The following is a 13,808-nucleotide window of genomic DNA, read 5'->3' on the forward strand; positions in this document are numbered from 1 at the left end:
AGCAGATAAGGAAACAATTACATTTGTCAGATAATAATTTATATTTGATTACAAATTGAATTGATTTACAAAAAATTGCATTACATTTTTTTACTTTACAAAAACTTCGAAGAATAAGATGCTAGAAATTATATTTCGTTAAAAAAACTATCTTAAATTTATGCCTTTCTACAAATTTCGAGAGTAAGTGCTAGAGGTGATTAATAAACGCAACAAATTGCGGAAATAAAATTTGGCCTGTTGTCGTTTTGCCTAAAATAGAATTTTGTATCAATTTTAAAACCGCCTCTTCAGTGGAAAAAGTTCCAAAATACAGTCTTAATTTTCTTTACTGTACAATGAAGCTAAATGTAAAGAGAGTCGTATTGCGGAAGTATGTAATAAAATTTGAAGATGTAAATGAGGAAATGAAGAGGGTTTTTTCGAATTTATCAAATTTTTGGAGACGAATTAAAAATTAATGGGAGATTTTGGTTAAACAATTTTCTGTTTGTAATACATTTCATTTCTGAAAATAAATGTACTAAATTACACACCCATTTTTCTTTCTTCATTCTAAATATTATCAAAACACACTTTAGCATTGAAAGTACAGAATTTAAATTCACTGATTCTGGAGAAATTTTTTTTCATTAAATCAAGATTCAAACTGTTATTTTTTCGAAAAAATTCTTTTGAATAAACCTTTGACCTTTACTTGGAAAAAAAAAACTTATAAAAGTTCTTTATTAGCAACTGATTGCTGCATTCAGCCGTACTTTTTTTCTTATTCATACGATTAATTAAATGTTTTTAAGAACTTTTTATACGACGGTATTTTCTGTATTCGAATGACCTTTGTGAGAAAAGGTAAACCTGCTTTAATTCATGGGTTCTGCTTTTAGTCTACAAAAAATTTATATAAATTAAATTAAAAAACTATCAAATACTGATCATTGCATTATATATTTTGCTACATTTTCATATATTTAATTTCTAAACTTTCTCTAGGTCTTGGATGATGCAATTATTAATTTTAAGAAACATATTGACATCATAGAAATGTTAAATTATTATTATTATTTTATTCTTTAGCTGCTGAAGAAATGCGTTACACAGATGAAAGAGGCAGTATTATAATTAATCGCATATAAATGTTCTATGTATTGTCCTCAATTCAGAAGCTCGGTTTTCAAAAAAGAAAGTTAGAAGTATTAACTTCTGGGGAGTATTTAGCTTTTTTAATGAAACTATCTTATAATCCTTGGCGAGCTATTTGGCGATTAATCTCTGGCATGCATTAATAGTATGTAAAAATCGAATTTGTGTTTTAGACTTATTTTTTAACCATTTGAAACAAAAATTTGACACTAAATGGCACTTGTAGTCAGAAAATTCCATATCAAATTTGATAAATTTAAGTCATTGCGTTTTTGAAATATCACATTTACAAGTTTTTAGAAGTACAGAGCAACAGTTGGTAACTCTTTGTTGGATTTAGCTCAAAATTTGACAGGTTACATTACAGATGTTTAATCTGCGTGAATAATTTTATCTATCTAGTTATAATTTTATAGGGTGAATAATTTTATCTATCTTCATCGTGTAATTCTTGTGTTATATTCGAACAGAAGTACAGATGAACTTCCTCGGTGCAGATTTTACTCAAAATTTGATAGAAATTTGCACATTTGGAGAAAGACTGCACATTTGGAAATTTGGAGAAAATTGCAACCGTCTAGTTGAAAGCGTATTTGAGATTATCCTTGCTACAGAAAAAGATAGGCGGACATTTAACAAAAATGTGTTTTACGAATTCAGAGAAGTATAAAATGTGGAGATTCGTCAAAATCTCGAATTCGAATATTTTGATGATTACTATATTTTCTCAAAACTCGGTACAAGAAAAACAACAAAAAAAAAAAACCCTTACAAATTTGGTGAAATAAACCATAGCAAATTTCATCCGTTTAACTCTAAACATTTTTGAACTTTCGTGTTCAAAGACAAACAGATATAATTCCAAAAATCTGATTTTCTCACTCTAGGATGTCTGAAATATAAGTTTTCGTCTTAATATGAAGTTCGAATTTTTCAACGATTATAACATTTTTTTTTTCTGAAATTAAAAATAATTTAAACATCCCATCACCTCTTGAGATATTTATGTACAATCTATGTGCTTTTTTTAATTTAAATTTGATAAACACAGAGCCGATTTATTTTGTTTAATGTATCGCATGTAGATCACAATGAATGATAGATTCCACGGAATAAATTACTTTTCGAAGAATGAAAAGGGATAAAAAAAAGATAATTTCTGTGTTACATTCATTAAATAGAAAAAAAAAATACTGAAAAAAATGTAATTCCATTACATCACAGTGCTTGATATTCTTAAATGTACAGACAGGAAACACGCGACGTTCGCAATGATGGATCGTTACGGAAAGAAATTTATGGACAGTATCCCAGTTCACGTCATGTCACTCAAACAAGGATATCGTGAATAAACACAGAATGTTTTTATCAAGATTTTCTTTTAAAAGCGCCGGGTGATTAGGGCTACTTTAGCATTGACATTGCATGAAGGTCAGTGGGAAAGCAATATTGATCGAGGGTGTGCATTGGCATATTTATTTGTTAAAGGTATCAGCAAATATATGTGCGGCATTCATTAAGTTGTTTAATGGAACTGCTTCGTGCTAGGATTTTATTGGAAATATATACATCTTCTTCTGGATTTAACGACCATTCGAAGTTGAGATCTCAAAAATAAATTTCAAAATGAAACGTAATTTCGGATTATTTTTGTGTGTGTGTATTTACAGTACATATAATGGAGTACATTTTTTATGTTTTTTAAATTATTGCACTGTTTTGTGATCCATATGCGCAGAAAAAAATGTTTGAAAACCTAATTTTCACAATAAGGTTTTTCATGCAAAATTTCGTCAAGTTGAATTTTATCATAAATTATTGATCTTAATTCTATGAAATTTGTATATAAGCAAACAGAAAGACATAATACAATTTATCTGAAATATTAGACATTTTAAAACATTTTATATAAAAAATTATTATATATAGCCCTATCCTAGAAAGAATAAACTATTATTTAAATTGAATTTTCATATAAATTGATAAACAGTGTATTAAAATAAGGATCAAATGCTTTTCCCTTTAAATCTGTTTCCTTTAATCTTTTATTGATTATTTCTACTTCCTCCTGCCTTTCTGAGGCTGGTTGGTGGGGCGTTGGATTCGCATCCCTTGAGTTGTGAGTTTCAACCCCACCGGGCAAAAACTCTCCGTGTACATGGTGACTGGTGCACATATACATCTGTCGTAGCCACAAAGTACTCCAAGACAATACCACTAGGGTACTGGATCAGAGGTTATTGTTCTCTGATTTAGATCTAAATTCCGTTGAGGGAATGAAATGTATGAATGAAGTCCGCCCATGAAAACGCCCATCACGCAAGAGTAGCTAAGATGTACTCTTGGCCCTGGATGGCGCTACTGAAAGAAGAGATGCTAAAATTCGGCTTAAAATCACTGACTTCGTCATTGAAATCGCTGTTTATGAAAAGTGCCAAAAGTACCAACAATTACCTTTTTTTTCACCCTCCTATCAATGTTTTTCTTGGTGTATTAAAATACTTGAAAAAATCGAGTTGATATTCATTGACATTTTTGAAATTTCGCATTCAGAATGAAATCGCGCAGCTTGTAATAATTTGATGGTGATATTATAATAGATGCCAGGAAGAGTTACACAAAATTTTTGTATTTTCGAATGAGATATCCTCGATAAAAAAGAATATTACAAAAAAGAAAAAGGAAAACACTGATACCTGTAATGAAAAACATTCAAAGGAAAAGCTTGGTTAATCGATAAAATGTTTTATTTTCAATGCTTCATATAAAATTAGGCCTTATGAAACAATTTGTTCAGATTTGAACAAAAGAAAGAGAACATTTAAAATTTCTCATCTGGGAAAATTCCTGATTCATTCTAAACAGTACCGATGAAAGAGGTGTTTGTTATGATCCAACATCCAAAAACTGATGCAGAATATATTCATAAGTATGAAAGGGATACTTTAATAATGACTACACCTTTCATAAAATTACATTCGACGATTCGAATTATCAAAATTTTATTCTTACAGAATCTGTTGGTTTCACATTCCATTTAGTAATTTTCGGAATGCGTCTTGCATTGGCATTATTAATCCAAGTCTCATGTATGCATTTCGCAGTAGACTTTTAAAATTATATTGTTTGTTTGTTTTTAAATCATAGATTAAGGAACAAAAACTTGTAGTTATATAATGTCTTTCATATTTTGTCTTCAGAATAAATCAATTTTTCAGCATCGTACGTCAAATTCAAACTGTTAATATCATAACAGTACCAATAAAAGTTTAAAAAGTATTATACTGCATACACTGTCAATAATTCTATTCAAGATAAAAAAACAATAAGTAAGTACCAAGTACTCTTGTACTCTTTATATATTATATTAGATCATAATTCATGTTAGCAAATAATTTTGCATTAATTCTGAGATTTTCTGGTGGTAGTGATCTAATGGTTAGATTTCACCATTGGAAGGTTCGAAACTGTATTCCACTGAAGTTCTTTCATTTATGTGGTGTGGTGCATGTTAAATTTGACTTCGTGGGCAACCATTCTCTAGCTGGTAGGAAGCAGTTGGTTATAGAGAAGATACTGCCACAGATATCGTTCTCATCATCTGATCATGAATCAAAATTATGATATTCTTCCCACAACAGCTCTTGTGTTGTTTCAAAATGGGAATTTAGCAAAGTAGGTTAAGACGATCCTTTTTTATATATTTGACTATCAAAAAAATTCTTTATTCAAATTTTATTTAAAGAAAAGTCTCGATACTATTTAATTCTATAATAGTATCAGCTAAAAAAGAATAACTAAATATGATTTTTTAAATGTTAAGAAGTTTTGAATTACACTAATTCTATTAATATTAATATCACGAAATATATAAATATAAAGAAATGAAAGAAAATCAAAAGAAACATAATTAAAATTTTAAATTAAAAAGTTTTAATAATATTATAGAAGAAAATAAAAAAAAATAGTTATTGCAAAAGGAAAAATAGGTGAGCTAAAATGCATTGAGCCTTTGCATTGGATGCTCAATGTATTACAGATTTCAGCCAAAGCGTCATATGTTAAGTAAACATGAATTGGTTTCGTTATCATGGGCATATAAGCATCAAAACTGCGCCAATTTACTGTAAAAGAAACAGAACGTAAAAAGGAATTTGATTTCGCTATTTTTATTAGTAAGAGCGATTTTCTATAGGTAGGCCTAAAAATAACTCCATTCACATTCCTAACTATTAAACGTTCAGATTTTGAAGAATTCTAGCGCCCTCTATCGGTTTAACCCTTAAATCCCCATCCTTGAGAAAGAAAACGCTGCTTTCGATTTCTTTGCATTCTTTTTCGCTTCTTGGAAGAGCAGAAGGATAAGGGAAATGCTGTTAAGGGAAACATGTTTTTGCAGTGCATTTTCTCTGCAAAAATATTGACTTTCTATATCGAAATGTCGATAGCAAACCTTAAAAGCAACCTCGAGGTTCTACGAAAAAATTCTCAAAAGGGTACCGAACATATTTGAGGGATGAAATGCTTTGAAAAGAAAACTATAGTGCTTTTGAATTTTGCAAGACTATGCCTAGAAACATCGAGATCTTTTTAAAGATTTCAGAAGGAAGAATTTTATCAATATTCCTAAGTTAAAAAGAATAAACTCCATTTTTCTTATGTTAATAAGATACATAAAACCATTGCAGCTCTAAGTGAATATGTTATCTTCTAGACATTTTTTTTATTCCAAGTAGTATTGCAAATATTTTGATAGTATTTTAGCAAAACTTTCAAATAAAATCAACTTGACACGAAAAAAATTCATTTTGATCTACCTTTTAAATCAAAACTTAAATATTAAAAATCCAATTTTTAAAATTTCTTACTATATTTTCAAATCGGAACATTTTTACTCCAAACTGTATTTGTGTTTTCACTAAAATGTATTATACGAAATTTTGTATACATTTTAAGAAACCTTTAATGTTAAAGTTAATAAACAGTTTACTGTTAAGAGTGCCGGCGTCCTGGCATAGGGGTAGCGTGTCTTCCCCGTGACCTGGGCGTCCTGGGTTCGAGTCCAGGTTCGGGCGTGGTTGTCCTTCCTATTCTATCTGTGAGAGGCGTGAATGTGCCCCCCTGTAAAAAGGGGTTGTGCAAGCGAATGTGATGCGTGAGTAGCTAAGACGTACTCTTGGCCCTAGTTGGCGCTACTAAAACAAGAGACGCTCCCTTGGCTTAAAATCACTGACTACGTCAGCGAGCTTGTCCATGGCAAGTGCCATTATAAACAACAACTGTTAAGAGTAGTGAAAATATAGCATAATCATTTTATCATGCATAAATATATATATAGTACTAAATTGCCTAAAGATTATTGTATGAGCCTTTTATTATATAAATAATGATAAACAAATATAAAAAAACTTAAAATTCTGTCTTCAGTAGAAAAATATTTTTTAGCAACCTTAAGATGACGAATAAAAACTTAACATGGATAGAAAAATCCATTAGGTTTCTCATTTACGCACTATTTAATTTGTTTTCACAAATAAAGATCTAAATAACTTTTGAAATATTAAAATATGACTTAGAAAATTTGACGCAACGAATAAAAAAGTGAAAGTCACAAAATAAAATAAATATAAATAAAAATAAATATCGACGTTTTGACCAATTCTTTTGCGGATAATATTTCCTCAAAAATCCCAATTGAGTTTTGTGTTGTCTTAAAATTCATTATTTTTTTTCACTGTCCATTTTTTATTATTTTGGTTAATTTATTTGGTAGATATTTTTGCAATAAATATGAAATTATTAACGCACAAAAATGGGTTTTGCATCCTTTCAGAATTTTAAAAATTGCATTTTAATGATATCAATTTCATAATCATGCAATTTTTCCAAAATTTTGACAATTTTAAAAAAGCATTTTCCTTGCCTGATATCCAACAATAAATTGCATTATTGATCAAAAATTTAAACTCCTTTCATTGTTTCATGAAATATTTATTAGCAGAATTTTCTTCCATTATGAAACCTAATAAAGAAGGATTTTGTTTAAAAATCCTTCTTTATTTTTTTCTCTCTTTATTTTTTTATTTGTCTTGTGAAGTTTACAAGACGAATAAAAAGAAGAATTTGCAATATCTGTAAAGCTAGATGAGAAATGAACCGAATAACTATGCTTTTAAAAGCGCTCTGATATAATGTAACTGGTCTCCTTTAAGAAACTTCATATATGAAACGGGCAGAACATATGTAAGACTGTTGAGTGGAACTTCTTCCACTAAGTCTGTAAAGTCAACGGTTTCGCTTGACGTTACTGTATTGTGTAACACAGTTAACAGTCCTCAACAGCAAATGTTTATTAACAAGAAGACATGAATGCACAGACGATAAATGCACATGATGTACACATGCAAAACACGGCACACTTAGGACAAACAGCAGCCCACAAGTAGTAACCGGTAGCTAACAACAACCACAGCACTCAAAGGGTCAGACAGAACTCAGCAGATGGAGGGAATCTATGTAACTAGTCTGTACGCTCTTTCTAAGCGTCTGCAATTCTCCACTGTCTCCAACTGCCGATTCAATTCACCAGTCGCTTGATTTCCACTCAACTCCTGGGCTTCGCTGGACTGATCCAACTAATTCCCCGTTAACACCCAATGCGACTCTATACTACTAGACGACTGTCTTCGGATTTGATAGTTTCTGGAGTACTTGACGACTGCAAGCCTTTTGTACGACTAGACGACAGCAGGCCTTTTATAGTTTCCGGAGCAGGGCAGATAAGGTTCTCGAACAATCAAGCATATCTCAGCTCCTATTCTCTCTGTCGCCAAAATTCTTAAAGATTCTAGTATCACCCATGTTGTCGTTAAAGTCGCTAAATTTGTCGCCAAATAGCCAACTTTGTCGCCAAGCTCAGAAGTCATTGATTCGGCATCCGAACAGCATCCAGTAGAGCTGATCGTAAAACGGTCTTTCCTACGATGGAACTTATAATGCCGAGAAGAAAAATTACAGATTCGTAACACTATTAAATATTGTAGCTTCAATGTCCCAAATATTGGCGGAATCATAAACAAGGAATTTCGTCTTAGTGATTTAACTAAATTTAAATATAATCCTCATTTCCGGAAAGCCATCTGATTGTCAACGATGACTAGTCAGTTTATAGAATGACCCAGTCTCAAAATCAAAAATGGAATCTAAAATAAATTCTGTTTTATTAAACGACATGTAAAAAAGACGTTAAGCCATTTCGAGCGAATTAGGGCAAGCACACAAAAACACTTGAATACATAATAGGATCAAAATGTTATTCATACCCTTTCTCTCGTCAAGCTAGAAAAGGCAAGCCGAAAAAAAAAAAAATCCGTCGCGTAGAAACAAATTCAGAAAAGGGCGATCTTCTAAAAGAAGAAAAATGACGTAAAATCCGTAATTATGTCATCCTTTACTGCAAGTTGCTTTCGCTCAATTACGGATATCTGGTATGCCCCTTATAATTAAAGGCTGATGTCATTATAACTGAAGCGACGGTATACCTTTGATAATTATGAGGGAAATGTTCTTTGCCGCTGAAAAAAAAAAGAGCACACGAACCGATGGTTAAATGACCAGGTTTGGGTCTTTACACTGACTGAAATTTCCTGTTTCCCAGTTGTGTAGGAACGCTGGTTTTTATTTGGTTCTGTTAACCAGCCAACTTTACATTCATCAGTATTTATTTTTCATCATAAAAAAAAAGAACTTCAAGCTGTTATTTGTCGGATTAAAAATAATTATACCAAGTTCGTATCTGTGCTGTTAAAAAGAGAACATTAGATGGTATTTTAAAAAGAAAAAAAAAATGATAATTTTGTTTAGTAAGCTGTTTGAACATTTTCAGTAATTTAGAAACCATTTAGTAATCCTTAATTATGCATAAACTGTTTTAGAAATGATCGTGACAGTTACTGCAAACTTATTGCAATAATAGCTATTGATCTTTAATCTTTCAGATTGTAATAGTGTAGTTTTGGCGTTTTAATGCTGAATGAAACTTCCTTTTGCCAGCTGCGTAGGGACGCTGGAATTTATTCTGGTTTCATTAAACAGCCATCAGATATATGTATTTATTTTTACTTTCTTGTATCTGAAGTATAGAGAAATTATTATAATCGTAAAAAAATGCGTACTTCTGATTTTGCCGAATCCTCACATTTTAGGATATCCCGACTCCAAAAAACGTATTTTTGGCATTATGACTGTCTGTCTGCGAACAAGAAAACTCAAAAACGCTTTGAGCTAGATTGCTAAAATTTGGCATATGGAATTACTGTCCATTTTGTATATTTCTTTCAAATTTTTAACGAAATCCTTCCGCAGGAAATCTGTCTGACTATTTGAATAAAATTGAACTAGATAACTTGAAAACATAATGTGTTGAGGGGATAGAATTGGGTACACAAATTTAAATCTAAATTTAAAATGTAGCCATTTGTCAAACAATGAATAAAATTCGTTAAATAGTAGATTGTCTGTCAATCTGTACTCACGTATGCATAAAAATACAGTGACTGGTAAACGTAGTGACTTAGGTCAAAGAGATTCGCTATCTTATTTTGTGGCTACAGCAATGGTTTTGTGTTAAATATTAATGTCAATTGGTTGGCAAAAAGGTGAAAAAATATATATTTTCTCAGTAAATTCAGAATAAATGTCAAATTTACTCCACATATCTATAATTTGGTTATTTGCTTTTTCCAACATACCATGCGCGGTCTTTTCTAAGATCCGTAATTTTATGCGGATGAAAAATGATAAGATCTTTATTGGAAGGTATGCGAGAAAGTTTCGGGGAGACTGCAACCATTCATTCTTCATAAAAAGAAAACTTTATGCATTTATATATTTGAGTAAGATAATTATACCAGACCCAGATTGTATTTGGGGTGAAGGAAAAGAATATTTGTCCGTATTAATTTTAAAAGAAACAAGTAATATATATATATATAAAAGAAATTAAGTCAATTCCTACTTAGGTCAACAAAAAAAAAATTAGTTATTTTTTATTAAATATTTACAATTAATATAAATATGTATATACAGATGACAGAACTATAAAATTAAGTGGCGAAATAGAAAGCGAATTTCCTTGCAATCACAGTGCTTGGCGACAAACTTAGCGATTATTTGGCGACATGGTGACAGATTTGGTGACTTTGGCGACTAAATAGAAATTGCTGGACAAATTTAATTAATGAATTAACATTTGAAAAAAAAACTGTATTAACATCAAGTGTGATTCACTACAAGTTTAAACAAATGTATTTGAACTTGAGTGGATGAATAAAGAGTATTTTGTTAACGATTGAAAATTTGAACAAGATATATAAAGATATAGGAAGAGTGTGAACTAATAGTAGGAATTGAAAGAAAGAAGAAAAAAAAGGTGTTTCATTTTGCAAGCATTTTGAATATTTTCAAGGAAATTAGAAGCAGTTTGGTGTATCCATATTTATCCATGAGCCCGTTTTAAAAGATTATCATTTATCACGCTTTTGTTTTGTATTATCTCTGAAATTAAAACAGTTGATTTTTTAAAATTTTTCTACTTCCGACATCAAAATAAAAAAATAAAAAATTGTGGTAGAAACCGGAATGTCTTTTAATTTAATCAACGAGTGATTTATTAGGAACATAAACTGTTCTGAAACGAAGTTCTTTAATCGAAATATTCTATGATCAGTCATTAATTAAGCACAGTTCTTTATGTTCTTCTGTAAACTTATTTTTTTCAACATCTGAAGCATTTATTCCAAATGAAAAAATAGCTTTCTCATTATTCGCAATGAATGATAAGTTACCAATGTCATTTTTTCTAAGCTAATGTACTTTTCTTCAATGACTCATTAAATGACCTTAACTATTTTATAGACTCTTAAGAGGATTCGATTACCTTAATTTGCACATTTTCTACTGAATAAAAATTTCAAGAAGTTCTTACCACACTTATTTACATCTACTAACAATGATTCATATCGGCATCGGAAAAGGCATAAATGTTCGTCTGTCTTTCTGTAGGAACTAAATAATATAGGATTTAGTTCGTTTGCTCTAAATACTATACTACTCCATGTAACATAAAATGTTTCAGGAGTTTTTAAGGTTAATAAAAGTATTATATCTTTGAACATATTTTATTTCTAATGTAATTATCTCGCTTTAAAATAAATAAAATAAAAAAATTTGAAAAGCTCTTACATCCCATAATTTATTTAATAAACAACCTAACTTTTCATAAAATATAAAATAAAATCTATTAAACATTAAAAAGTTATTGATTTTACTTATGATTATCTTGATCTATTATTTAACCCTTTCTGGGGCCGTGAGAAGTAGGCTTCCCACCAAATTTATCAATCTTTGCATGAAATTTTGTAGGTTGACATAAGTTCTGACAAATTTTTTTAAAAAGACAGAAATTTAGAGGCTTCAGTTCTTTATCTCAATCAAAATAATGTGTCTTGATTTGTTACTTAATTATTAATTAACCAAATTAATTAATTAATCAAATTAAATTGATCTAATGAGCTAAATGAATCCCCTTTCTTATTCTAATTTCAAGCCTAAAAATATTTTAACATAATATGAGTAGAAAAAAATGGCCTTTGAAAGGGTTAACTAAAGATACAAGGTTTCGACATTCGAATAAGTTAATTTATTAATTAACTAAAAATACAGAGTTTATTGTTTAACAAAACTGAGATTATGTTTATGGACAAGCTAGAAAGTTGTTATTTTTCAAATCGGATATACCTATGAAATATTCATTTTTTTTTTTGCATGCTTTATTTAATGAATAAATTTATCTAATGAATAAATTTATCTAATGAATAAATTTATTTAATGAATTTATTTATCGAATGAATTAAAATGTAAACATTTTTTACTTTAACTTAAGAAGCATAATTAAATTTAAATAATTCAAAATAAGAAACTACCTTGCTACCTTATTTTATATTCATTATTTGGCAGGTTTAAAATTAATTAAATTTTGTGAAATAATTGATTAAAGTTGGTTGATTTTATAAAAGGAACTAGTTTGATCGTTTATTTCAAAACTTTTATAAAGACTTTATTCCATATTATTCATATTCATTGTTGCATTTAAAATGCATTTTATTATTTATAAAAGCGTATTATTTTATTTTATGCTTCAATCAATTGTTTTATGAAATAACGAATTTTACTTTAACGATAACACACATATGCATGTATAGCTTAAGTAAGTGCACTATTGTATGAAACGTAATTTTATCAAAATGTTTGCCATTTCGTTAAAAAGAATCTAATTTATATAATACTACATTCATGAATAAATTAAAATGCACTTTAAACTAATTAAATTCAGTCATGATAAGTGTATGAACGATTCAGTAATTATAATTGATTAAAGTTAGTTGATTTTATAAAAGTAATGTATAAATGGAGTTGTATAAATTATTCCTTAAAACTATATAAACATTTTTCCTTTCATTTACTAATTTATGTTACAAATTTGTATGTAATTTAAGAAAAATTTACTTTTCGTTGAAAAGTAAATTTTTTTTCATACTTCATTATTTTTAAGCTGCTATTTGTAAATTCATAAATAACATGAAAAATAGATTATTTCTTAGATAAATTAATTCGAAATGATTAATTCATTTATAGATTAAAAACTGTTGTTTTGTGAAAGTCTTTAGATGTGATGTATTTTATATAGTCCCCGCGTTGATAATTTCATTAAATACTCTTAAATGAATTCATTTAATGTATTCAAACAATAACTCTATAATTGTGCGATCGATTCAATACTTATAAAACTGTCATAAATTATTTCTTGAAAATACATTAACTAATATTTCCATTTTCCAGCTTACGTTGTAAATTTACATCAAATCTAAGAAAAATTTTCTTTGCCTCTGTCTCAAGGTTAAAGCACCTTCATTCATTTCAAACCATAGTTTGTAAATTCATAAATAACTTAACCGATCTTGGATGAACTCATTCAAAATACTCCATTGCGTTATAGATTATTACCCTGTGGAAAATGAAGACCTAGATCAATAACTGCTTACTAACACAAAAGAAACATTAACCAACTCTAACTCAACTCTAAAAATGCCTGTCTCCCTAGGAAACTGCATGACTGGAGAAATTAATTAACTAGTGAATTCATTACAGAACCAGCAGCAAAGCCACCATCGCTATTTCCTGCCCGTACAATAAACTTTCGTCCTCTGTTACCATCAGCAACAGGGCAGATGATGAGGCTTGTAAGGGATGAATCGGATTTTTGCACCGGCAAACTGCTCATCCGTAATTAGATTTGGAAGGCTGGGAGTGAAGATTTGGCAGAAAAATCTATTTATTTCCAACTTTCTAATAATTCGCCGAGCCGTGTATGCCCTCTAACGTCATTTGTGCGGGTGGGTTCCTCGATTTAAAATCTTACACAGTTAATGGAATCAGTTTAGTGAGAACTTTTAAACCTGTTATGGGGAATTACTTGTAGCCTGAAATTGGAAGGTAGTTTTCACTAAGAAAATGGGCGCGGTATAAAGACAATCTTTAACAAGTGAAATTTATAACTTACTTTCTTTTCTCCTAGATTAAAATGCTAATTTTTTTCCCAGACTTTTTCT

This window comes from Argiope bruennichi, chromosome 4, assembly GCF_947563725.1.
Source record: "Argiope bruennichi chromosome 4, qqArgBrue1.1, whole genome shotgun sequence".
NCBI classification, from domain to species: domain Eukaryota; kingdom Metazoa; phylum Arthropoda; class Arachnida; order Araneae; family Araneidae; genus Argiope; species Argiope bruennichi.